The sequence below is a fragment of the Gorilla gorilla genome, chromosome 4, assembly GCF_029281585.2.
Source record: "Gorilla gorilla gorilla isolate KB3781 chromosome 4, NHGRI_mGorGor1-v2.1_pri, whole genome shotgun sequence".
Taxonomy (NCBI): domain Eukaryota; kingdom Metazoa; phylum Chordata; class Mammalia; order Primates; family Hominidae; genus Gorilla; species Gorilla gorilla.
This window is the reverse complement of record NC_073228.2, coordinates 103,599,654-103,625,284: the sequence shown is the minus strand read 5'-3', so window position 1 is coordinate 103,625,284 and position 25,631 is coordinate 103,599,654. Positions and strand designations below refer to the sequence as shown.

The 25,631-nt window shown below is 34.5% G+C and overlaps 1 protein-coding gene across 1 annotated transcript in view; it reads right to left on the bottom strand.

Moving 5' to 3' along the window:
- LOC101146628 (putative inactive beta-glucuronidase-like protein SMA3) overlaps positions 1-25,631 on the bottom strand; it is a 244,541-nt gene that overhangs the window by 156,704 nt on the left and 62,206 nt on the right. Inside the window, exon 2 of the mRNA XM_055387289.2 lies at positions 9,545-9,607. The gene's annotated coding sequence lies outside the window, so the exon portion shown is untranslated. The remainder of the gene's footprint in view (positions 1-9,544; positions 9,608-25,631) is intronic.

Sequence of the window (25,631 nt, the reverse complement as noted above, 5' to 3'; positions counted from 1 at the left end):
AATAACTAGAGCAGACACATAAATAGTATCATTTACATTCGAATTGTATTGAATTTTGTCACTGCTGGGGGACGGATAAAATGTGGAAGTGACAAAGATTCAAACATTCTAAACAACTGAGGTAGCTGTATTTTGCCCTGACTGTTTGAAGCTAGAGATAATTTTTTTTACCCTCAGGCTGTTTTTATAAGGAATTCCCCTCAGTTACTCAAATACACCTCTTCCTTCATACTCAGTGCATTTTTTCCTCGTGTTCTCTCTGCTTGGAAAACACTCACCCTATTCATTGCTTGATTAACTTTTTTTCTCCTTCCAACCATAGTTTCATCACTTCTGCAAGTGCTTCTCTGACATCCTTAGACTAAGTTGAGTACACATCTTTTGCATTCCTGCAGCACCTTGCTCTCACCTCTGATTATTAATTGTATCTTGGCTAGCTCATCTTTAAGGTATGAGCTGCCTCATTCATTTGTATTTTTCCAGAGTTTTACATTTTTTCAATAGAGTGGAAATATAATACTATTTGTTGAAAGACTGACTAAGAAAATGAATAATTCAGTGATAGGTTAGGTAAATTGTTTAGGGAAGTAAAAGTAAATGACAACAACAAAGAAGCTAAACGTGAAAAATCACTTAAGGTGAAATAAAGCTTTTCATAATAAATTCTGTTCCATCTTTCCTTACAATGTATATGTATTTCTGACTTAGACATCACATCTGGCACTCTCTCCTCACTCTGTGTCTGTGTGTGTGTGTGTGTGTGTGTGTGTGTGTGTGTGTGTGTGTGTGTGTGTGTGTGTGTGTACTATGAGATAGAGACGGAGAGAAGGAAGAGAGGAAAGAGAGGGAGAGACTGAATGTCTTTAGACAAGCATCCTCTTTTCAGTTTCAATTCTCTACCATTCTCTAATTCAACAAATCATCTGACCACTTCACATCTTTATGTTACCTGACTTACCCCAGAAAGCAAGCATTTGAATTTGAAGCCTTTTCTTCTAACTACTTGGAAGTAATAATGGTCTATTAGGAAAGGGAAATTAAAAAGAAATATTTGCTTTACCCTGGCAATTTTTTTAGCACAAGGATTGGCCATTATATTATTTTGAAAATTCTGATCTTCTAGAACATTTACTTCTCCTTTTTTTAAATTAGTTACTCACTTTAAATATAAACTTTTCAGAAAACAACCACATCTACACAATCCCTATAAGAATTTTAAAATCAAAAATTTCTGAAGATAAACAGTCTGTCATTGATCTGACTACAAAACCTGACTAGAACGCATGTAAATTTAATGTTGGTATTTATTTATTCCACTTAGAGTATTTATACATTTTGCAGCAGAAATATGAATGTAGTTGACTATGAGTTGTTGTGAATATTTAAAATATGTTCCAAAGTCCTTCCTAAAATAAACATAAAAGTAATTTAAATTCTGAAACTCATCTGGTCCCAAGAATTTTAAATAAGGTAGTACAGAAACATAAAAAATAAATATAAGATCATTTCAAATGTAAATATAGGTAGACTTGGAATAAATAAAAAAGAAAGTTCAAATGCAGATGCACAGATTCTACAGTTTTATATCATTACAAAGTTGATTCAAACTGTACTTTAGCTGGTGCAGTGACTCTCGGTATAATCCCAGCACCTTGGGAGACTGAGGTGGGAGTATGACTTGAGCCCAGGAGTTCAAGACCGACCTGGGCAACATAGTGAGACTCTCTCTCTCCCCCAAAATTTTTAAAAATTAGCCTTGCATGAATGCATGCACCTCTAGTCCCAGCTCCTCTGGAGGTTGAGACAGGATGATCCCTTGGCCAAAGAGGTGGAGGATGCAGTGAAATCTAATCACTCCACTGCACTCCAGCCTGTGCGACAGAGCAAGACCCCTGTCACCAAAAAATAAATAAATAAATAAAAATGTAGTTTAATTTTCTCAACAGCTAAACCAAAGGATTAGAAAAAAATTACCTTGTTCCACTACAAGTCAAAGAAAAATGATGTTAGAGTGCAATGAAAAAAAATCAAACAATAATTCATAATTCATCATATCTCTCTCAATTCTGATGCTATTTTGCCTGATAACTTGACTTTTTTTATACATTTCTGAATAGAAAGTTTCTCCACTTATAGGATATAGTAATTGCACTTAAAATTTCTTGAGTATCTTCCAGTTTTATAGTATCACCAATTGGGTCATAACGTAAAAAAATAAGAAATAATAGTTAATATAATCACCTCAAATATAATTGTAGTTAGCATAGTTATTTAGACCATTAACTTATTACCAGCAAAATGTAGTTATCAATAACTCTGACAAAAAAGTAAAAATAATAAGCATTAGCAAGAAAATTGGTAGCTTATTGAGAAAAAAAACATTTTTCCTCTAGGTGATAGGCCTTTGTGCAGACTACATATACTGGCTCCAAAAAGAAGTAAAAAGTAACACCTCCCACAGCTGGCATGGAAAGGATGCTTTGTTTAGTGATATTACACAGAGATTCAATTTTTTCTCCTATGAGAAAGCTATTTTTAACTTCAATCTAAGTATGAACATGATTAATATATCTGGTCCCATAGTTGATTTTAATAACATATATTGAGGACCAAAACGTCATTCTATAAGAATAAATTAAAAGTTCCCCTGCACCTCTTGTTTTACGACAGTGGTTCTCAACTTTTAATATGAATAAGAATGGCTGAGATCTTCCTAAAATATGGATTATATTTCAGCAGGTTTGAAATGGGACCGGAGATGCTGTATTTCTGGAGCTGGACTCAACCCTTCTGAGCTCCCTTGATTTTAATGTTTTTCTTTGCATCACAAATGGCAAGATTCCACTGATGAGATTCACCTCCTCAAGATAATTCTCACTAGAAGTTAAATTTGCCACCTGTAAACAAACCCTACTGCAGGTAAGGTTTCATTTGAACAAAACTGTCTTTGAGTAAAGTATGGCACTAGAAGAGTTTTCTGGGTTTTCACTGTGAAAACCCAGAAAACCCAAAAAAATCTATTAGTAGTTAGTTTTCTTATTGTTTTTCTTTTTAAACTTATAAAATCAATCCAGGAACTTCAAAGCCATAGGATTTTTTGATCTATGTTTTTCAAAATATGTACTATTGAGGTGTACCCCATATTAATTTTGTTACTATTACAATTACATTCATATACTATTACAATTACATTCATATGTAATTTTTAAATTTTATATTGACTGAATTTTTAAACAAACAAAAACTTGCTGACCTATGATACCAATAGCAACAAAAACAGGCACATACAAAAATCTTACAGAACGCATCTACATGAAACAGTACTCTGGATTTTAAACAGAGTAGAGGCCAACAAATTTGAACATAGGTTTTTGGAAACATAAAGGTCTGCATTTGACTTCCAGCTATAAATTATCAACTACATGATCTTGGGCTGAATGCTCACCTCTTAGAGCCTAGATTTCCACAACTGTAAATAGGATATGGATATTCCTAAATAACAAGGTTGTGCTGAGAATTAAATGTTTGTAAAACCAAGTACATGGCAAGACCTACGTGTTAGGTATTATTGTTCTTAAAGTAGAAGAATTCTAAGAGTAATTTTTGTTCTAACTTCCTTCCCCTGGCCCTTCACTCATTTATCAACAAGGAAAAATGTCTCCAGTTACTTGCTATAGAGCTGTAAAGATAAAAGCTCCAGAACATTCTCCAGCACACACAACACAGAGCTGTCCATAACCTGTCCTAGTAGCAGAATGCTTTCCTGTATTTTCTGTTTCACTTAATACGATGTCCTTGGAAAGAATTGGCACATTTTTCCCAGTCTAAAAACTGAAAGTTAAGTTTACCTTCTAAAATTGTAGCTAAAGCAAAGCCAAACTTAAATTTATTTTTTTCTAAACTTTTCAACTGAACACTCATATCTTATAGTTTATATATAAATAGTATTCTTGCCATCGTAAAATTTTGTGTAAAACAATCCAAATCACAGGATAATTGTTACTTTAAGTAATATATTACTGTGGAAATGTAATAGTTGTAAAGAGTGAAGAATACATTAGAAAGCAATTGAGTGTAATTGCATCCTTGGGATTGCTTTTTGTGCCTGCAGCTGCTTTTTTGCATGAAAAAAAAAGCAAAGGTCTGAGACGAATTTTTCAGTTGCTACTGAAATTGTAGAGTTTCATGGCTAGCCTTCAACTACTGAATAACATTTAAAGATGAAAGGCTTTGAAATATATTTTTCTCAAATACATAGATTTTATCCAGCAACAATAACACAAAGTTTAATTGTTTTCTGTTGGTTTTTCTCTCATCCCTCCATTCCCACACTCCATATAATTCAGGGGGGATATCAAATAGTATTCCTGAGCAGGGTCATGGGAATGTCAACCTTTACAAATAATATTAAAAGCAGAAATATAAAAGTAGTAGTAACAAATTATATTAAATTTCAGAAGTGTGTAAAAATGATTTATATATAGATGGGTCAATATAGCCTAAAAACAAAGATTTCTATAGATTTCCTTTGGTAATGTAGCATTAATATGGCATCTTTCTCCTAAAAGCCTGAGGCTTTCTATAACCATGACTAATTCCCAACATGCCACTTTCAGGAAAACAGAAGAAGCTGTTAATCTGCCGAGAGCTATGAAAAGTGAGATTCTAAGCAGTTGAGCAGATTGTACCAGGTGAGAGTAAACCAAAGCAAAAAAAACCCGAGGTAAGAGCAGAGCATAATTAAACACTGGGTCCTGTATAGTCTAAACCTTTGACCTGTAGACACTGTGCTTCAGCCTGGTCATAAGGGAAAATAAGCCTAATGCCTATCAGCTTTAAATCTTTCAGAAAAATAATAATATCCCAAATCATATTATATAATGCATAATAATAACTTTCAAAAACCTGTCCCAGAATTTATGATTCTTTGGGGAGGTGGGGAAGAGCTACTTATAATCAATCTGTGCATACAACAGAAAAAGAAATAATGAACAATTGTACTTGATGAATATTTACTCCTCCTCTCCTTTTGTGAGATATAGTGCAACATACTATCAGAAGTATGTTATTGTCACTATACTAAAGGAGTTTTACAATGGAGGACTGTCACGGCCTTAACAAAGATAGCCTAATGACCTTAATATTTCCTTCTGTTTCACTAAATTTTAGACTGGCTTATTCCCAACTATAAGCTCTTGACTTCCATTTTATTTACTTTAGAGAATCTGTAACTGCAAATTCTTTCTCTGCCCCTCTGAAATGTACAGAAATCTTCTCCAAGCCTCTAGTTAGTTTTACAACCCTTCCTCAAGGACTTGGGTGCCATCTCTTCGAAATGTGATCATTTAAGGAGATAGTGTCCTATCTTTCAGGCTGCGTGAGAGGGTAGGAGCCTAACTTCTAACTTCTATAAGCACCAATTAGTAAATACAGATGGCCTAATTACATTGCCTAACTTCCTCCAGCACTTTTTCACTAGCTACCCCATCAAGTGGAAACTCTTCCATGTTTTGTTTCATTGGAGTTGAGGTGAATCTCCCCTATCAAAACAGTCTCGAATGAATTCTTTCCTGCCTGTTTAATTCTGTCTAGTGCATTTTTTCTTTGACAACATATGGGTTCAACAGAAACTGGATGACAGAAGAGTTCCATATTTTTGAAAGACTGAAAAGTTATCAACTGCAATAATGTGAATGAAGATGAGCAGTTACAGATTTGAGTCACAAATTGCAAATTCTATCTGTCTCTACTTAAATGTAAAGTATAATTGACAACCATGGGTTTCTATCCCATGCATCTCTGTGTCTGCATAGTTTGTAGACAGAGTTAGATATAACCTAATTATCCTGGATTACTGTAGAATGAATCTTGAAGATGAGTCTAGAACAAAACTAATGTTCAGAGAATGAAAAGAATATACAGCAAGGCAGTGGGGGCAGAAAAAAAATGATGTGTCAAGAAACCTCAAACAAATTTGCTTTAAATAGAGTGTAAAGTTCAATTGGGAAAAACAAAGAAATGAGTTAATTAAGAAATAAATCATGTAACTATAATGCTTAGTTACAGAGAAATCTGTTAGTGGGAAAGTTTAAACACATAGTCTGACTCTTAAATAGTCCTTTAAAATAAAGTAATTTTAATAAAAAATTTGAAGATTTTAATAAAAAATTGGAAGATTAATTTTCAAAAAAGAATTAAAAATCTGAAGATTAAAAAAAGTTTGAAGATTCAGACAGCCCAAATAATTTGTATTTTAAATTAGAATTTTCTAAAGAGGATTTTCCTTTTCTTTTCCTTTTGGGCATTAAGGAAGGCTGAGAGGGGTTTTCTTTTCTCAATATTAAAAAATAATTTATTTATAAAAACTGAATTATTTAAAAAATGTTTTCACAGCAGGGTCACATGTTAAAATATTCCGTATGACTATATCATGCAATACTTTAAATACTTAGATCCATACTGATATTCTGTATCACTTCCTAAAATGTTCTATACATTTCTTACTATCTACACAAAGCAGTATGTTTTTATTTATACCATAATTATTTTTATGGGTATGATAATTAGTATTCCCTTATTATAATTAATCAACTCCAAATTAATAAATTTAACGGCATTATTTTAGTTCACATGTCATCCTTCCAATATAGGATATTATTGACCACTGTCTTTTCTTCATGATATTTTCTCAGTCCTTTGCATTTAGACACTATAATAATTGTTATTTTCATTGTAAAATGTTCTCTTTTTGCCTATAAAACTACATATATAATTTGCCATAATTTCATTCTAGATTTTTTTATCTTAGAAACTTCAGCACTTTAATATTTGTCTCTGCAAGCCTAATGAAGTAAGTGTGAGTCATATCTAACATTCCCAGGAAAGATGCCTGCATAGGCCTGTGATTGTTTAACAGTGACCCAACAGCAGTTAATAGGAACTTGTCTGAGGAAACTCTTGGAATTTGGGGTATAAAAATGACTCAAAGTGGAGTAGGGTACCATTTATATTTAACAGACATTTAGTAGGCAGCAATAATGTCTCAGATATTGGACTAGGCCATAAATATACACAAATAAATAAGACAAATGACTCACATTCCAGCAAAAAGAAAATATGAAAGGTGATGAACTAATATTGTAGCAAACCTATTATTTGCCAAAAATTCTCCACAGTATAATAATTATTATCTCTTTCTATTGTATAAAATGAATAAAATCCAAAGAAAGCAAATAATCTTCAAATTGTTCAAACTCTCTTACCTAGCATGTCACAGAACTAGAATGAGAATGTAAGTATAACAGTCACAAAGTCCAAATTCCTTCTAAATTACCTTGCTCAAAAGAAATTAATAAGAATGTTAAAACAAGAAGTCAATCAGTAAAGATTCTGAGGGCCAAGAAACAAAGAAGAAACATATGTACATCATAAAAAACCAAGAAGCAGTATATGTATATATATAGAGAGACAGAGAGACACAGAGAGAGAGAGAGAATCGTAACGTTACTCTTCATGGTAAGTCATTCGCCTACCAAATTGAATCTTTTCATTTATTTTCCCTGTGGTTCAAAGTAAACACATCTAAGAAAATGTTTAGAACATAGATAAAAATTATGTATGACGTAGGGTAAATGGTGTCAGGGAAAGATGCAGGTAAGATGTTTTAATTCGAGTCTTTGGTTTGATAATGGATACATTTTTAAAAATCAAATGTATATACTACATTGTCTAATAGCATCATCAGATCAAATTTCTCCCAATACATAAAATTTACTTTAAGTGGCCAGAAAAGCATAAAGATCAATGCTATTCTGGCTTAACTATTTTTGAATAAAATGAGCCTTTAGTGATAAGACAATAGTTTTCTAGTTTTTATAAATGTGACATGTATTAGAGATGTGGGGAACCAGAATGGCAACATGACAACCTCTGGGTAAAGCTCTGCTGTCATATTTCAGTTCATCCTCAATTTGCAAAGGCAATGAGAAAAATTCTGAGAGTGTACTTCCTTTTCTAAGCAGTTTAGAATAATATTATTGAGTTTGGCTAACACTATCACTTATTTAGCTTCAATATTAATGATTTGGAATGGGAGTAAAATTACAGTAATGAAATTCATAGCTAATGCTAAGTCTTCAGCTGTTAGAACTGCCAAAGAGAGATAAATATATAAAATGACTTGCATTGCTTAGAAACTTGGTTTATAAATTGCAATGGAAGTTTTAACAGGCACTTAGACTTTTGGTAACAAGTAGTAGATATTTCTAAAGAGGAATGAAACTTTGCATCACAGAATATTATTTTAAAACCAATATCCTAACTAAAGGAAGGTTAGCTCATTTCATCTGAATAATGTTTTGTAGTTTTTCCACTCTTTGTAAAGAAGGAATATATATGACCCATTTAAACGTAAGTTATTCACAGGCCAGAGTTCTGTCTCTGAAATTGCCCCACCAAAATCACCTCAGACCCTCTGAATGCCTGATTAAAAGATGACAACAACAACAACAACAAACATTACTAAAGAGTTGAAATTTAATGATATCCCTCCAGAGCAAGTCGATCTTTCCTTTGTTGCCTCTTCTACAGTCTGCCATCAATAGTGGTGGCTGTACCCACAGTGTATTAAATCAAGAAACTTAGGAAATGTCATGGGAGGCATGTCTGTATATATACAGCATATTTTTCATTTCAACCCCAACCAGAGGAAGACGTTTTTCATAAAAATCAGAGCAGGGTAATCCACCTTCCCCAATTATTGAGCCAAAAGTTGGGTCGCAAAGGTATCAGGAGCAAAGAAATGATGATACCTTTAGTAATAAGACTGTGTAATAGTTATTTAGCAGAGAACATTATAGGGTAAAAATCTCTTTAAAACAGTTGATAAAGATTAAAAATAAGCCCTCCAATTTGAGATACAATAATTTTTCTGAGGTTAAGACTTGATTTAAAGAAACAAACATTTTTGTAATTATAGGTGATCATCACTAATTTCATTATAGTACCAGCTATCATTTGCTAAGAACCAGCTATGCATCAGGCATTTCAATAATTACCTTACATGTCATACCATTTTATGTAAACCTCATCTAGCTATAAATTAGCTTTAGTAGCATTAAACATACAAAGAAATGATGGGTCAGAAGGGGATGAATACTGTAAAGGAGAATACAGAGAAGACCAGGTTTCCTGCTGCCAAACTTGCTCGTCTTTTCATTTAGTGTAGTACTTACCTATAAAAGTTCTGCAGAATCTTTCTATACAAATGCAGATAAAGTTATTCTGGAACCAAATCACACTAATGTACTTTCCAAGAACTAGCTGGCTATGAGTTTTCACCAGTGTACAAGAAGCTGGAATTGACAACATCTATCAGAATTCCACTGAAATGTTCAGTTTGTTGCATATAATTAAGTATAGTTTAACTTTATGAAAACTACATGTAATTTTTATGTCTGTATTCATGCTGTATTATGTCTGTTTTCATGCTGCTGATAAAGACATACCCAAGACTGGGAAGAAAAAGAGGTTCAATTGGACTTACATTTCCACATGGCTGGGGAGGCCTCAGAATTATGGCAGGAGGCAAAAGGCACTTCTTACATATCTACAGCAAGAGAAAATGGGGAAGATACAGAAGGAGAAACTCGTGATAAAACCATCAGATCTCATGAGACTTATTCACTACCATGAGAACAGTATGGGGGAACCCCCCTACCCCATGGTGATTCAAATTATCTCCCACCAGGACTATCCCATAACACGTGGGAATTACGGGAGTACAATATAAGATGAGATTTGGGTGGGGACACAGAGCAAAACCATAGCAATGTCCATTCATTTGTTTTCTATATTTATGTTTTCTTTCTCAAGTCATGTATAAAACCCCTTCAGTACTTTCAAGTTATAACAGACATATGGCCAGTGTCTCCAGATGACTACTGGTGACAAAATTTCTGAAACCTCAGTTCTACCTACACAAACTAGCTCTCTCTTAGTTTCTTATTAAGCAAGACGTGTGACTTAATAAGGCTTCTGCCTTCTTAAGTGTGCTACATAAAACCAAAGCAGGTAAGGTGGTATTTAAGCAAAGATAACATTATAAACAAAATAAAATAGTCATTTTTTGTTCTCACTAAATATTTTTATAAAGAAATACTGTTTAGAGCCAAATACAAATTTATTACATTTTCCTTCTAAAAATATACCCATATAAATATGTTTATATGAACACATGTATAAATGCAGTATAAAGAAAAAAGTTCTGTCTTCAAGGAGAACTACAAACCGCTGCTCAAGGAAATAAAAGAGGACACAAACAAATAGAAAAATATTCCATGCTCATGGATAGGAAGAAACAATAACATGAAAATGGCCATACTGCCCAAAGTAATTTATAGAGTCAATGCTATCCCCAGAAAGCTACCACTGACTTTCTTCACAGAGTTAGAAAAAAACTACTTTAAATTTCATATGGAAACAAAAAAGAGCCCTTATAGCCAAGACAATCTTAAGCAAAAAGAACAAAGCTGGAGGCATCAAGCTACCTGACTTCAAAATATACTACAAGGCTAGAGTAACCAAACAGCATGGTACTGGTACCAAAACAGAGATACAGACCAATGCAACAGAAGAAAAGCCTCAGAAATAATGCCCCACACATCTAGAACCACCTGATCTTTGACAAACCTAACAAAACAATCAATGGGGAAAGGATTTCCTATTTAATAAATGGTGTTGGGAAAACTGGCTAGCCATATGTAGAAAGCTGAAACTGGACCCCTTCCTTACATTTTATACAAAAATTAACTCAAGATGGATTAAAGACTTAAATGTAAGACCTAAAACCATAAAAACCCTAGAAGAAAACATAGGTAATACCATTCAAGACATAGACATGGGCAAAGACTTCATGACTAAAACACCAAAAGTAATGGCAACAAAAGCCAAAATTGACAAATGGGATCCAATTAAATTAAAGAGCTTCTGTACAGAAAAAGAAACTATCATCAAAGTGAACAAGCAACCTACAGAATGGGAGAAAGTTTTTGCAATCTATCCATCTGACAAAGGACTAATATCCAGAACCTACAAAAAACTTAAACAAATTTACAAGAAAAAAACAAACAACCCAAGCAAAAAGTGGGCAAAGGATGTGAACAGACACTTCTCAAAAGAAGACATTTATGCAGCCAACAAACATATGAAAAAAAGCTCATTGTCACTGGTCATTAGAGAAATCCAAATCAAAAAACCATGATGAGATACCATCTCATGCCAATTAGAATGATGATCATTAAAAAGTGAGAAATGGCCGGGCACGGTGGCTCACGCCTATAATCCTAGTACTTTGGGAGGCCAAGGCAGGCAGATTGCCTGAGTTCAGGAGTTGGAGACCAGTATGGGCAACATGGTGAAACCCCATCTCTATGAAAATACAAAAATAAATAAATTTTAAAAATAGCTGGGCGTGGCAGTGCGTGCCTGTAGTCCCAGCTACTCTGGAAACTGAGGCAGTAGAATTGCTTGAACCCTGTAGACAGAGGTGGCAGTGAGCCAAGATGGTGCCACTGCACTCCAGCCTGGTGACAGAGCAAGGCTCTATCTCAAAAAAAAAAAAAAAAAAGTCAGGTTTTAACAGATGTGGAGAGGATGTGGAGAAATAGGAATGCTTTTACACTGTTGGTGGGAGTGTAAATTGGTTCAACCATTGTGGAAGACAACGTGGTGATTGCTCAAGGATCTAGACTCAGAAACACCATTTGACCCAGCAATCCCATTACTGGGTATATACCCAAAGGATTATAAATCATTCTACTATAAAGATACGTGAACATGTATGTTTATTGCAGCAGCACTGTTCACAATAGCAAAGACTTGGAACCAACCCAAATGTCCATCAATGATATTCTGGATAAGGAAAATGTGGCACATATATACACCATGGAATACTATGCAGCCATAAAAAGCATAAGTTCATGTCCTTTCCAGGGACACGGATGAAGCCGGAAACCATCACTGCCAGCAAACTAACACAGGAATGGAAAAGCAAACACCACATGTTCTCACTCATAAGTGAGAGTTGAACAATGAGAACACATGGACAGAGGGAGGGGAACATCACACACAGGTGTCTGTCAGGGGGTGGGGGGAATAGGGGAGGGATAGCATTAGGAGAAATACCTAATGTAGATGATGGGTTGATGGGTGCAGCAAACCACCATGGCACATGTATATCTATGTAACAAACCTGCACGTTCTGCACATGTATCCCAGAACTTAAAGTGTAATAAAAAAGTATTGAATATATAAAAGTATTAGACATTTATAAAAAAGAAAAAAGTTCTAAGTAGAAAGCAAGACTTAATTCTGATAACCACGTGTTTATACTACAATCTTCTAGTCCTAGGAAATGTATAAAATTATGGGAACTGAAAGAGAAAGGGGTAGTGTACAAGTTATTGAAAATGGTACAGTGTTACTGTTAAGAAAGGGATATTACCTTACAGGAAACTGAACAAGACAATTGGCTCATATGTTAGGTATGAAAGGGAAAATGAGTCAGAGGAGGAGGAGAGAACGTTTCCATAAACTATGTTCAATTTTTTTAAAGAACTCACCCTCCTCTGGTGTTATATTCCTACTGAAACAATGTTTATTTCCTACATAGCTTCACACCCCTGTCTGCTGTCCAGTATCAAGAAAAACTAGCTACTTCTGAAGTTTTTATTTGTTGCACATCACATTCTTGTCACAAGTGGCCCTGATAACTCCTTTTCAAAGACTATTTGGAATCTATAAAATGATACAGTAGTATTCACAGTAAATTGCATTGCAAAATTGCAAAAAGGTCATAGCAATGCACTCTATTACAGGTGACTGATGTCTCCCACAGAGTATATGAAGCAGAAAATTTGAATGCCTTATATTTTTGACAAAAATCCCAATAAAAATGTAAAATGATATTATATGAATTTGCTATTCAAATGGCAACAGTAATGTAAGGTAATAAGAAAGAGGTATAATAATTCTAATTTCAAGGAATCTTTTTTCAGGCATATAATGGGGTAAATCAACCTGCTGACAAGGCCTAATACAATGAAAATATAAAATTATCAAGAAGCATACCAAGAAGCTACATTTTAAAATCTGAAATTGTGGACTCCTGGAACCCATTCTAGGATACATTTAAATTGCTACTGCTAGGATCTTATAGTTTATAATTTTAATAACTATCTAGATTTTTCTCATGCATATTGAAGTACAAGAACCATAACTTCCCAGGGTAAAAATAAAAACTCTCAAGTGTAATAAAATTAATTTTACTGTTTATGTATAAAATATAGGCTTTCCTCCCCACCAAAAAAAAGACCATTTCTTTTTTTAATAAATTCTCATCACACTAGTTTATATTTCTTTTCAGTACATTTTGGGTATCTGAATATCATATTCTTTGTTCTAAGAATAACTAATAAAGAACAGAAGCAGCCAAAAATTAAGCACTTAATTGGATATACTTTTTATATTTTCAGAGAAAATTATTTAAACAGTTCCTGACATCAAAGAGGTAGCACAGACATGGGAAAACATTTATAAGATATACCAACAATGGAACAAATTCATACATCAAGAACTGAATAAAATGTAAGATATTCTATGTACATAATTTTGGGTGAATAAATTTAAGAAGTGTTTCAAAGACAAACATTACTCTCCATTACTACAGGAGAGATATGTGTATAATAAAAGGAAAGCTCATTATCTTGATTAGTTAGGATGACTGTAAGCTTGTATTAGTTTGAATAGTCTAGGAAGATTTAGTGGACAGAATGACATTTCAGAAGCTGTTTTAATTACTTAAATAATGTTTTGCATGTTAGAATAGGAGAGTATACCAAAATAAATTGTGGTCTGCAAAAGAATGAAAATGTTGACAATTTTTTATGGGGTACAATATCATTAAAATTAAAATTAAATTTATATTCATATGCAGAAGAATTAAACTAGACCCATATCTCTTGCCATATACAAAAATAAATTCAAAATAACTTAACTGTAAGACCTGGAACTATAAAACTACTAGAAGAAAACGGAGAAAATGCTTCAAGACATTGGTTTGGAAAAATAATTTCGTGAATAAGACCTTAAAAGCCCAGGCAACAAAGGCAAAATGGGAGAACTGAAGAAAATATTTGCAAACGATTCATCCAATAGGGTATTAATATCCAGAATATACATGGAACTCAAACAACTCAACAGCAAAAACTAAATGATCCCATTTTAAAATGGGCAAATGATCTATATAGATATTTCTTGAAAGATGACATACAAATGGCCAACAGTATATGAAAAAAATGCTCACCATCACTAATTGTCAATAACTTGAAAATCAAAACCAAATGAGCTATCATCTCACCCCAGTTACAATGACTATCACCTAAAGGACAAAAAATAACAAGTGCTGGTGAGGATGCAAGAAAAAGAAACTCTTATACATTGTTGGTAGTAATGTAAACTAGCACAGCCATTATGGAGAACAGTATGAAGGTTACTCAAAAAACTGAAAATACAGAAGTCCTAGCCAGAGCAATATAAAAAGAGAAACAAATAAAAGCCATCCACATAGAAAGAGAGGAAGTCAAACTACTTCCTCTCTTGCAGATGATATGATTCTATACCTAGAAAACCCCATAGTCTCTGCACAAAGAATCCTGGATCTGATAACTTCAGCAAAGTTTCAGCATACAAAATCAATCTAAAAACAGTCAGTACCATTTCTATATACCAATAACATCCAAGCTGACCCAAATCAAGAACACAATTTCATTCACAATCACCACAAAGTGAATGAAATGCATAGGAATATGACTGACTAAAGAGGTGAAAGATATCTAAAATGAGAATTACACTGCTGAAAGGAATCAGAAATGACACAAAGAAATAAAAGAACATTTCATCCTCATGAATAGGAAAAATCAATACTGTTAAAATGTCCATATTGCCCAAAGCAATTTACAGATTTTATGCCATTCCTATCAAACTACCAATGACATTTTCCACAGAATTAGAAAAAAAGTATCTTAAAATTCATATGAAGCCAAAAAAAAAGAGCCCAGATAACCAAGGCAATTCTAAGCAAAAAGAACAAAGTTGAAATCATTACACTACCTGATTTCAGACTGTACTACAAGCCTACAGTAATCAAAACAGCATGGTACTCGTACAAAAATAGACACATAGACCAATGGAATTGGTTAGAGACTCCAGAAGTAAAGCCACACACCTACAATCACCCCATCTTTGACAAAGCAGACAAAAAAAAAAAGCAATGGGAAAAGGACTTTCTATTCAATAAATGGTCCTGGGATAACTGGCTAGCCATATACAGAAGATTAAAACTGGACCCCTTTTTATTAACCATATACAAAAATCAACTCAAGATGGATTAAAGACGTAAATGTGAAACCTAAAACTATAAAAACCCTGGAATATAACCTAGGAAATATCATTCTGGCCATAAGCTCTGGCAAAGATTTCATGACAAAGACTCCAAAAGCAATTGCAACAAAAACAAAAATTGATAATTGGGACCTAATTAAACTAAAGAGCTTCTACACAGTAAAAGAAACTATTAACAGACAACCTACAGAATGTGAGAAAATATTTTCAAACAACAAAGTTCTAATATCCAGAATCTATAAGGAACTTAAACAGCCAACAAATAAACACACAACCTCATTAAAAAATGGGAAAAGAGCAACAACAGACACTTCTCAAAAGAAGATATATACACAGCCAAAAAGCACATAAAAATGCTCAATATTGGTCATCATTAGGGAAATGCAAATCAAAACCACAACGAGATACCATCTCACACAGTCAGAACTGTTATTACTAAAAAATTAAAACATAAGAGATACTAGAAAGGTTAGGGAGAAAAGGGAAGGCTTATGTGCTGTCGGTGGGAATGTAAATTAATTCAGCAACTGTGAAAACAGTCTGAAGATTTCTCAAAGAACTTAAAACAGAACTATCATTCAAACCAACAACCCCATTACTGTGTATAATATCCAAAGGTATACAAATCATTCTACCATTCTAAAGACACATGCACGTGTATGTTTCTCACAGCACTATTCACAATAGTAAAGACATGGAATCAACCTAAATGCTCATCAATGGTGGACTGGGTATAGAAAATGTAGTACATACAGACCATGGAATACTACACAACCCTAAAGAAGAATGAGATCATGTCCCTTGCAGCAACATGGATGGAGCCAGAGGTCATTCTCCCAAGCAAACTAACCAGGAAAAGAAAACCAAATATCACCTGTTCTCACTTTTAAGTGGAAGCTAAACAATGAATACATAAGGACACAAAAAAAGAGAACAACAGATGCTGTGGTCTACTTGAGGTTGGAGGGTGAAAGAAGGATGAGAATTGAAAACCTACTTATTGGGCAGTATGCTGACTACCTAGTTGACAAAATTATCTGTATACCAAACCTCTATGACATACAATTTACCCATGTAACAAACTGCACATGTACCCATTGAACCTAAAATAAAAGTTAGAAAAAAACTCTAAAAATAGAACTATCATATGACTCAACAATCCAACTAGTGGGTATATATCCAAAGGCAAGGAAATCAGAATATCCAGGAGATATTTGCACTCCCATGTTTATTGCAGCACTATTCGCAATAGCCATGATTTGGAATCAATCTCAGTGTCCATCAATGGATTAATGTATAAAGAAAAGTTTTGTGTATATATATATACACACACACACATACACATGTATAGGTACATATATATCACATACATACATAATGTGTGTATATATACACACATTATACACACACACACATACACATACACTATGGAATACTATTCAGCCATAAGAAAGAATGGAATCCTGTCATTTGCAGCATCATGAATAAGCCTGACCTGGAGGACATTATGTTAAGTGAAATAAGCCAGGAACAGAAAGAAAAATACTGCTCACTCTCATTAATGTGTGGAAGCTAAAAAAGTTGATCTCACAGAAGTAGAGAGTAAAGCAGTAGTTACTAAAGGCTGGGAAGAGTGTGAGTAATAGGAATAGGATAGATATAACCTTGGCTAAAGAATACAAAATTCCAATTCTGTGAAGAAAGTCGTTGGTAGCTTGATGGGGATGGCAGTGAATCTATAAATTATCTTGGGCAGTATGGCCATTTTCACAATATTGATTCTTCCCACCCATGACAACGGAATGTTCTTCCATTTGTTTGTATCCTCTTGTATTTCATTGAGAGAGCCCGCATTGCCATGTCAATCCTAAGCCAAAAGAACAAAGCTGGAGGCATCATGCTACCTGACTTCAAACTATACTACAAGGCTACAGTAACCAAAACAGCATGGTACTGGTACCAAAACAGAGATATAGACTAATGGAACAGAACAGAGCCCTCAGAAATAATGCTGCGTATATACAACTATCTGATCTTTGACAAACCTGAGAAAAACAAGAAATGGGGAAAGGATTCCCTATTTAATAAATGGTGCTGGGAAAACTGGCTAGCCATATTTAGAAAGCTGAAACTGGATCCCTTCCTTACACCTTATACAAAAATTAATTCAAGATGGATTAAAACCTGTTGTGGGGTGGGGGAAGGGAGGAGGGATAGCATTAGGAGATATACCTAATGTTAAATGACGAGTTAATGGGTACAGCACACCAACATGGCACATGTATACATACGTAACAAACCTGCACATTGTGCACATGTACCGTAAAACTTGAAGTATAAAAAAAAAGAAAAAGAATACAAAATTACAGCTAGATAGGAGGCAAAAGTTCTGGTGTTCTATAGCACTTTAGCCTGACTATAGTTAACAATAATTTATTATCTATTTTCAAATATCTAGGAGAGAGAATTTTGAATATTCCTAATACAAGAAATGATAAAAGTTTGAGGTGATGGATATGCTAATTACACTGATTTGAGCACTATATAATGTAGGCATTAAAACATCACTTTGTACTCCATAAATATGTACAATTAATAAGCAACAATTTAAAAAATGTTGACAGTTTAAATGAGCCACACCCAAGGAGACAAATTCGAGGCAAACAAAAGAAATTGGGAGAGGTGGTGACTGGCAAAAGGAAAAGTATTTTGATCTTCCTGGTGATAGGCTTTAGGGAATAATGAGAATATTGCAGACTTGGTGTTCAATGCAATGGAAAATTGATAAAGGACTTCAGGTAGGGAAAGATGGGTCAGTGTGACAGATGAAGAAGGCAGCTTTGACAATAATAGCTAGAGAGATGAAATGTACTCTATCCTGAAAATGGAAAATCAAGTGAAAATGAAGTACTAGCAGCCAAGCTAAAGATAATTGAGTCGATTTTATAGTAAGAAAAAAACACAGAGGAAAGTGAAAGAACAGGGACTAAAAAGTAGAAAGCAGCTGTAATGTTTCCTCAGGGAACTGGCAAAAATAAGTTGATCAAAAGATATTTATTGAATGGACTAATTAGTAATTTATTGCATGACAATACGTTAGTTCAACGAATACATAGTGCACACAATGAATTAGGAATTGAGTTTTGTGCTAGAGACAGGCAGTAAATATGATGTCAAAATTTCCTTATTTGCCACATAAGAAAGATGATGACATTGCCAACTGAAAATAGAAATCTACATTTTAATGTTTATGCATTGAATTGTGGTTTTCCTGCAACTTAATCTTAATGTCATCGACTGCTCAGAAATATTTGTTGTTGACTACCAAAAAGAAAACATTTTTAAGTACAATTTCAAACCCTTTGAGCTTGCTACCAAATTGTTAAAGTCAATAGAATTTGCATTTATGAAGATTCATATTATTTGAGTGACTTTTTCAGAATGCTTCTATCTCAACCTCTGAAAAATGAGAAAAATGAGACACTAAACTGAGTCTTGCAGCTCACCTCCACTGTCATTATGACACCTGATTCTGTATCCTGCAAAATTACAGTACAATGTCAGAAAGCATTTGGTTGATATTTGAAGAAAATAATAAATCTTGCTGTTATTCACATACAAATGTCAGCACCAAATAATACAGCAATGCTTTGTATGTTCTCTACCCACAACTTCTGTGAACCAGGAAAAAAAAAATAGGAATGAAATATTTTTTTTGCATTAGTTTCAGGCACTGTTTAAGGTCTGTTTATAATAGTGATGTTGTCTCCCTTGGAATATTATAAAGTATTTTCAGGTCTAAAATGAGTTATTCAAAAGAAAGTAAATCCCTTGGAAGCTGTCTGAACTGTTTGTAGAAAATTACTTTCTAGTCTTACAGTATTAGAAAATAAAAATTACTATCTCTAGTATTGTATCTCCCACTTTTCTCTCTGAAACAACAGTCTTTTTAAATGGTACTTTATATTGGATCTTGTCAAAACTAAAAGGTCATAGCTTTATTTACTATTTATAAGCCCTCACAGTCCTGGCACAGACCTAGGTCAACAGATAATAAAATTTTAAAAACAATCACATTGCATCCATTCTAGCATGTACTTTTTCACACTTTGAAATCTCTGAATTCATGAATGGAAGTGTTTTTGCCTTGTTGGTTGTTCACCAAATACAGTCTGTCATAGATTAGAGGAAATACAGTAAGACTGATAATATCTAGCAATAAATCCCCAACATACCTTGGAATGTGTGACCCAAAGAAGAATTTTAATACAGAGTAAAAAAAATGAATAAATTCTGATGAGAATCATGAAGTTATTATACAGGATTGTCAGCCATATGATCAGTGGTGCAGTCATTCCTCAGTGAGCTATGTGCTTGCCCAGTAATGTTTAAAGTGGCTCTTTTCACCTCTACTTGGATGCACTTTAATTCCCAAGAGACAGGTATAGCTGCTCAAGAAATTAAACAGTTTGTTTCATTTAATGTTTGAGGGAAAAAAAATAAATGCCTGACAGTGTGACGGTAGAAACCTTAATTACTATTTCTAGAACCACTGCAAATCACTTGTGTGACCATTCTATCTTAATTATATAGCAGAATGAAATGGTACCACTGCCCAAGATAGAATGCTTGCTGTAAAACCTGCCAGAGAAGAAGATGAAATACTGAAGTGAGAACCATGTTAAAGATAAAACATTAAGGTGGGACTCCAGAAACTATTTCTATTTAATGTATCTTCATTATTTCCTCACACAACCAACACTCCTTCAGCTGTAAAATGGAAATAATTATGTTTTCAATCTCTGTGAAATAACATGCAAATAAAACAATCAAAATGTATAGCAATTTTTGCCACTTGGAAGGAAAAGTTTATTCCAACACAAATAAAAGGAAAAAACTCAGTATAAGGAGGTCAGAATTACTATTTGCAATTTGATTTGTGAACTTCTGAAGCTACAAGTTATGCTAAGTGAATTTTTTGCAATCAACAAATATTTGTCATTTTAAAGGTCTAATTTTCTACAAATTTGGGGGATTGTGGTTTTTATTACTCTCCTCCTAAAAATTCTGACTTTCCCACCTAATGCACTTGATGAGCTGCTCACAGACCCATAAAGCAGGTGGCCACAAGATGCAGTGCACCTCTAGGAAATATAATCGGTGCTTGGCAAATTTGTTTAGGCAGGTGGTCTATGAACACAGGTGGCCTATTAAGCAAGTTTGATTGTGTTTCCAATCTCAGGAGATACCAGCAAAAAAAAACAGGGAAAATATTCAATATGGTTTTATTTCAGGGGAGGTGAAATAGAAGTATTATTATGTAAATAATTTTAAAAATCACGAGAATAGATTGTTTGTGGGAGGTGGATTGGAACAGGGATTCAGAGACATGAATAAGGGTCTTGACTCTGTGACCCCAGGTGAGTTACAAACTACCAAAGCATCTGGTCTTTATCATTTCAGAACTGGAGACAACCTCAGCAATTACTTTGTTCAACCCCTTCATCTTCAAGATGTAAAATCCTAGTCTGAGAGTGAGTAAGGGACTTTCTGACAATCCCACAGCCCGGCAGGGGCATAAACAATGTGGAAACTCACTCCAGAAATCTTGACACTGTAACATACTGCCCCTCCTAACTTAAAAAAGGAATTGACAATTTGAATTATTAATATAGACTATTGGATGAACTCTAGAATCCCTTCCAGCTCTAAAATTGCATGTTTCCACATTAAAGCATACTAAAGATGTGAGAAGTCTTAAGCGTTTCCATAGAAAACAAGCAATGTTAAGCTATCTAACTAAACTAACAAAATAGAAAAGCTGAATGTAAACCAAAAATGGAAAAGAAGGCACTATGTGTTCTCATATCTCAAACTTCAATGTCAAACTTTAACATTTAACCTAAGGCATTTATGTCCAAGATGATTTTTTTTTTGTTTATTTACTATTTCCATTTGCAAAAACTACTCTATTTCAAACTTCCAGGCATCCGCAATAAAATCATATTAAGCTAAGTAATAAAATGCCATTATTAGAGTGACAAGAATCTTCACTACCTGAAGTTATAATGCTTGCTCCACTACCAACGGGAATGTTGTGAGGGTTAATGAGATATTTAGAAAGCATTTTATGCATACAGAGAAAAGAGCCTCATAAATGCAAAGGAGGAATAACAGTAGTTTATCTCCCCTATCAGTGAAGGAAAACCTGTCTAAACAGATGGACCTGCAGTAGTGTCTTGAAACTGAGAAAACACTACCTATGTTAGAGGACGCTTAAGATAAAAGGCTTCTTGAGGGGGGGAAAAAACTACCTCTGAAACTACAGGCATTTTAATCTTCAAGCATCTGTTTAGTCCTAGTTTGCCAGAGACTGCGCTGTTTCTTGGGATGTGGGATTTGCAGTGCAAAAACTAGGACAGTTCCCAGGAAAGCAGGACAGTTGGTCACCTATTTGTAGGAGTTGTCTCTTAAATAGTTTCTATTTTTTAATATTGCACTGGCAAGCTCACTTTTTAGTATTCTAACTCAAGCTTTGAATCACTGAATGCATCAAAGTAATGGCATGTTTTAGAGAAATGTATAGGACAAACCATTTAAAGCATAAGAATGAGCTTAATTCTTGTTTCCCAAGACCAATGCTTTGGAGATATCAGCTGAACAAGTGAAACTGCAATAACATTTCAGTCCAAATTCTGCCATCTGATGATCACTAATACCTCAACCTCCCAGCCCACCTCCGGTCTGCCTAGTATAAGATGCTCACATCAATCTACAGCATGGATCCCCAATCCCCAGGCCATGGACCAGTACTGGTTTGTGTCCTATTAGTAACTGGGCCACACAGCAGGAAGTGAGCTACAGGCTAGTGAGCAAAGCGTCATCTGTATTTACAGCCACTCCCCACCACTCACTTTATCGCCTGAGCTCTGCCTCCTGTCAGATCAGTGGTGGTATTAGACTCTCATGGGAGCACGAACCCTATGTAAATTGTGCTTGTAAGGGATCTGAGTAGTACACTCCTTATGAGAATCTAATGCCTGGTGATCTGTCACTGTCTCTCTCATCTCCCCCAGATGGGACCATCTAGTTGCAGGAAAACAAACTCAGGGTTCCCACTGATTCTACATTATGGTGAGTTGCATAATTATTTCATTGTATTATATTTTACAATGTAATATTAATAAAAATAAAGTGCACAATAAATGCAATGTGCTTGAATCATCCCCAAAACATCCCTCCCTGCTGCAGTCCATGGAAAAATTGTCTTCCACCAAACCTGTCCCTGGTGCCAAACAGCCCAGCATCCCACAATAGTGCTGCTGTGATTTACCACTGCACCTCTGCTCCTCAAGGTCTGACAACAGGAGGAACTTTCCAAGGGAGTATAGCTCTTCAAGGTCACCATAAATTGCCCAATAATGAGAGGGCTCCATCGTTCTCTCTTAAGATGTGGCTGGATAGACCCATTTCCAGAATGTGTCCTATTTGTTGAGCTCTGTTCTCAACACTTTGGAAATGTCAAGGTGATTTTTCTTCTATCAGGGAACTCTTTTTGATCTTCCTCTTTCCTTGCTTTCACTTATCTTAATTCTCTCCTTTTATTTCTACAAAACCTTGATGTTTAAATAACTTTGCAAAGACATGTGACATGTAAGAAGGAAATAAAATATGTTGTTAAATATCTTATTTTAAAAAGCAAAATATTCCTGCCATTGGGAAGTTTCTAATCCTGGGAGTACTAAGGAGAAGGCTTGGGGAAGAGACAGGATAACATAAGGGCTTCACAAAAGCAAATGTCATACAACTTAAAGTATAATTCTACTGTAGTAACCCATGTTAGCATTTATTTTTCTTTCTTTTTTACAATATAGTATAACATCAAAGAAAGAAATGGCCCAGAGTATTCTTACCCTCTAGCAGATGCCAGGAACACAATGAAACTAAATAGTAGAAATAATGTGTATTTACCCATTATCCTGTGGATGACACTTTTCCTACTATAACACCGTAAAATAAATACACCTTTTTTATTATTATTATACTTTAAGTTTTAGGGTACATGTGCACAATGTGCAGGTTAGTTACATATGTATACATGTGCCATGCTGGTGTGCTGCACCCATTAACTCGTCATTTAGCATTAGGTATATCTCCTAATGCTATCCCTCCCCCCTCCCCCCACCCCACAGCAGTCCCCAGAGTGTGATGTTCCCCTTCCTGTGTCCATGTGTTCTCATTGTTCAATTCCCACCTATCAGTGAGAACATGCGGTGTTTGGTTTTTTGTCCTTGCGATAGCAAAGACTTGGAACCAACCCAAATGTCCAACAATGACAAACTGGATTAAGAAAATGTGGCACATATACACCATGGAATACTATGCAGCCATTAAAAATGATGAGTTCATGTCCTTTGTAGGGACATGGATGAAATTGGAAATCATCGTTCTCAGTAAACTCTTGCAAGGACAAATAAATAAACTTTTTTATTTATCCACATTTGTCAGATCAATTTGAGAAACCACACATTATCAGAAAGAGTGGAAATTAGCTTCACTCACAGCTGTACTCCATGGTACCCTTGCTCTGCACCAATTGATCATAAACGGAAAAAAATTAAAAAAAAAGCATTCACCCAGCTACCTGATCCTCATTTCAGCATACTTATTGTCTAAATAGAGTTATAGCTGCTTTCCTGCTTCTAGTCCCCCATTGATTAATGCCTATTTGACTGTGTTGCTATTTTTTATTGAAATGTTGCTTAAATTTCAAGGCACTTTCAGCAAGTGCCTTGAAAAACAGGCACTATCTGAAACCATCAAGTCAGGACCCCCGTATTTTCATGGGTTTTTTCAGCCCCCTGCACATGGATAATTTTGCACTCTTCCTGATTATTTGATCATATGAAAACTGGTCTTAATGTCTTCCTGCAGATTATAACTGCAACCTGAGATAAAAATTATAGCTGGATACATAAAAGCAATAACCTTTTTGAAAACTGAAATAGCAACTCCGTATTTTAACCATGAACATAAGAAAAGAACATGCAGAATATTTTTTAACATGTAAATAAAAAATAAAATATACACTTGTAGTGTGAGAATTTCTTTAAAAATAACAATGCTTCAATTTTAGACATCAAAGATATCACAGATAATTTAAGTTTAGCCATTTTTGTTTGTAATTCTGTGTTCATAAGAGCTTGATGCTAATAATAAATATTTTGGGGGCACCTACTCTTTTCAAGAGAACCACAGAATGAGAAGTCATGCTTGAGAAGCTGACAGCCTAGCAGAAACATAACACAAGGATATGAACCTCTAGAAGAGCTCCAATCCATGCAAGAATAAACCACAGTGGATCAGAGAAACATGAGAAAGGAGTTATAAGAGCTCGAAAAGGGGATGGATTTCATCCAGAGAGAAAAAGGACAGGAAATTGTGAAGGAGAATCACTTGGCATAGACTTTAGGGAACAAGTAAAACTTGTGTAAATAAAAGATAAGGCCTTTTTTTCTTTTCTTTATTATCACTGTCAATAATAATATGATATCTTACTATTCATTTTGAATGGTAACCATGACAAATCAAAGAACGTGATCTCTTAAATACCTTTATCTACTTAACATATGTTCACTAATTAGGTATTGTTGCTGGTTTAGACTCTCTATGGTCAGATTCTGGATCTTTTTCACTTATTAGCTGTACAGCTGTGAGCATGTGACTTACGTGATTTGCGTCTCAGTTCCTTTAGTTGTAAAATAAGCATAACTTCCATTTCTATTTCATAGGATTTTTATGAAGATTGAGATAAAACATGCCAAAAGCTCATGGAGAGCCTGGAACATAGTAAGCAATTTGTACGTATTGGTCATTCTGAACTCTGGCAAGAGAAGCAGCATGAGAAAAAAATCACAGAAGTGGTAACTTTTAAATGTGCTTAAATTCATGGGCTACTTTCAATATTGGACATGAAAATCATAGAGAAATTACTAAGGATTGTCAACTTAGAAATGCGGTTTAAGTCATACGGTGAAAGACCATAGATGCTAAAATAGGGAGCATGTTTTCAAGGAATTGAAGTGACAAACCACAAATGTAAGCTGTTAGATAAAATAAGGAGGAAAAGCCATGTACTTATTGTAGGTGCCTAGTAAGAAAGTTATAAAGGC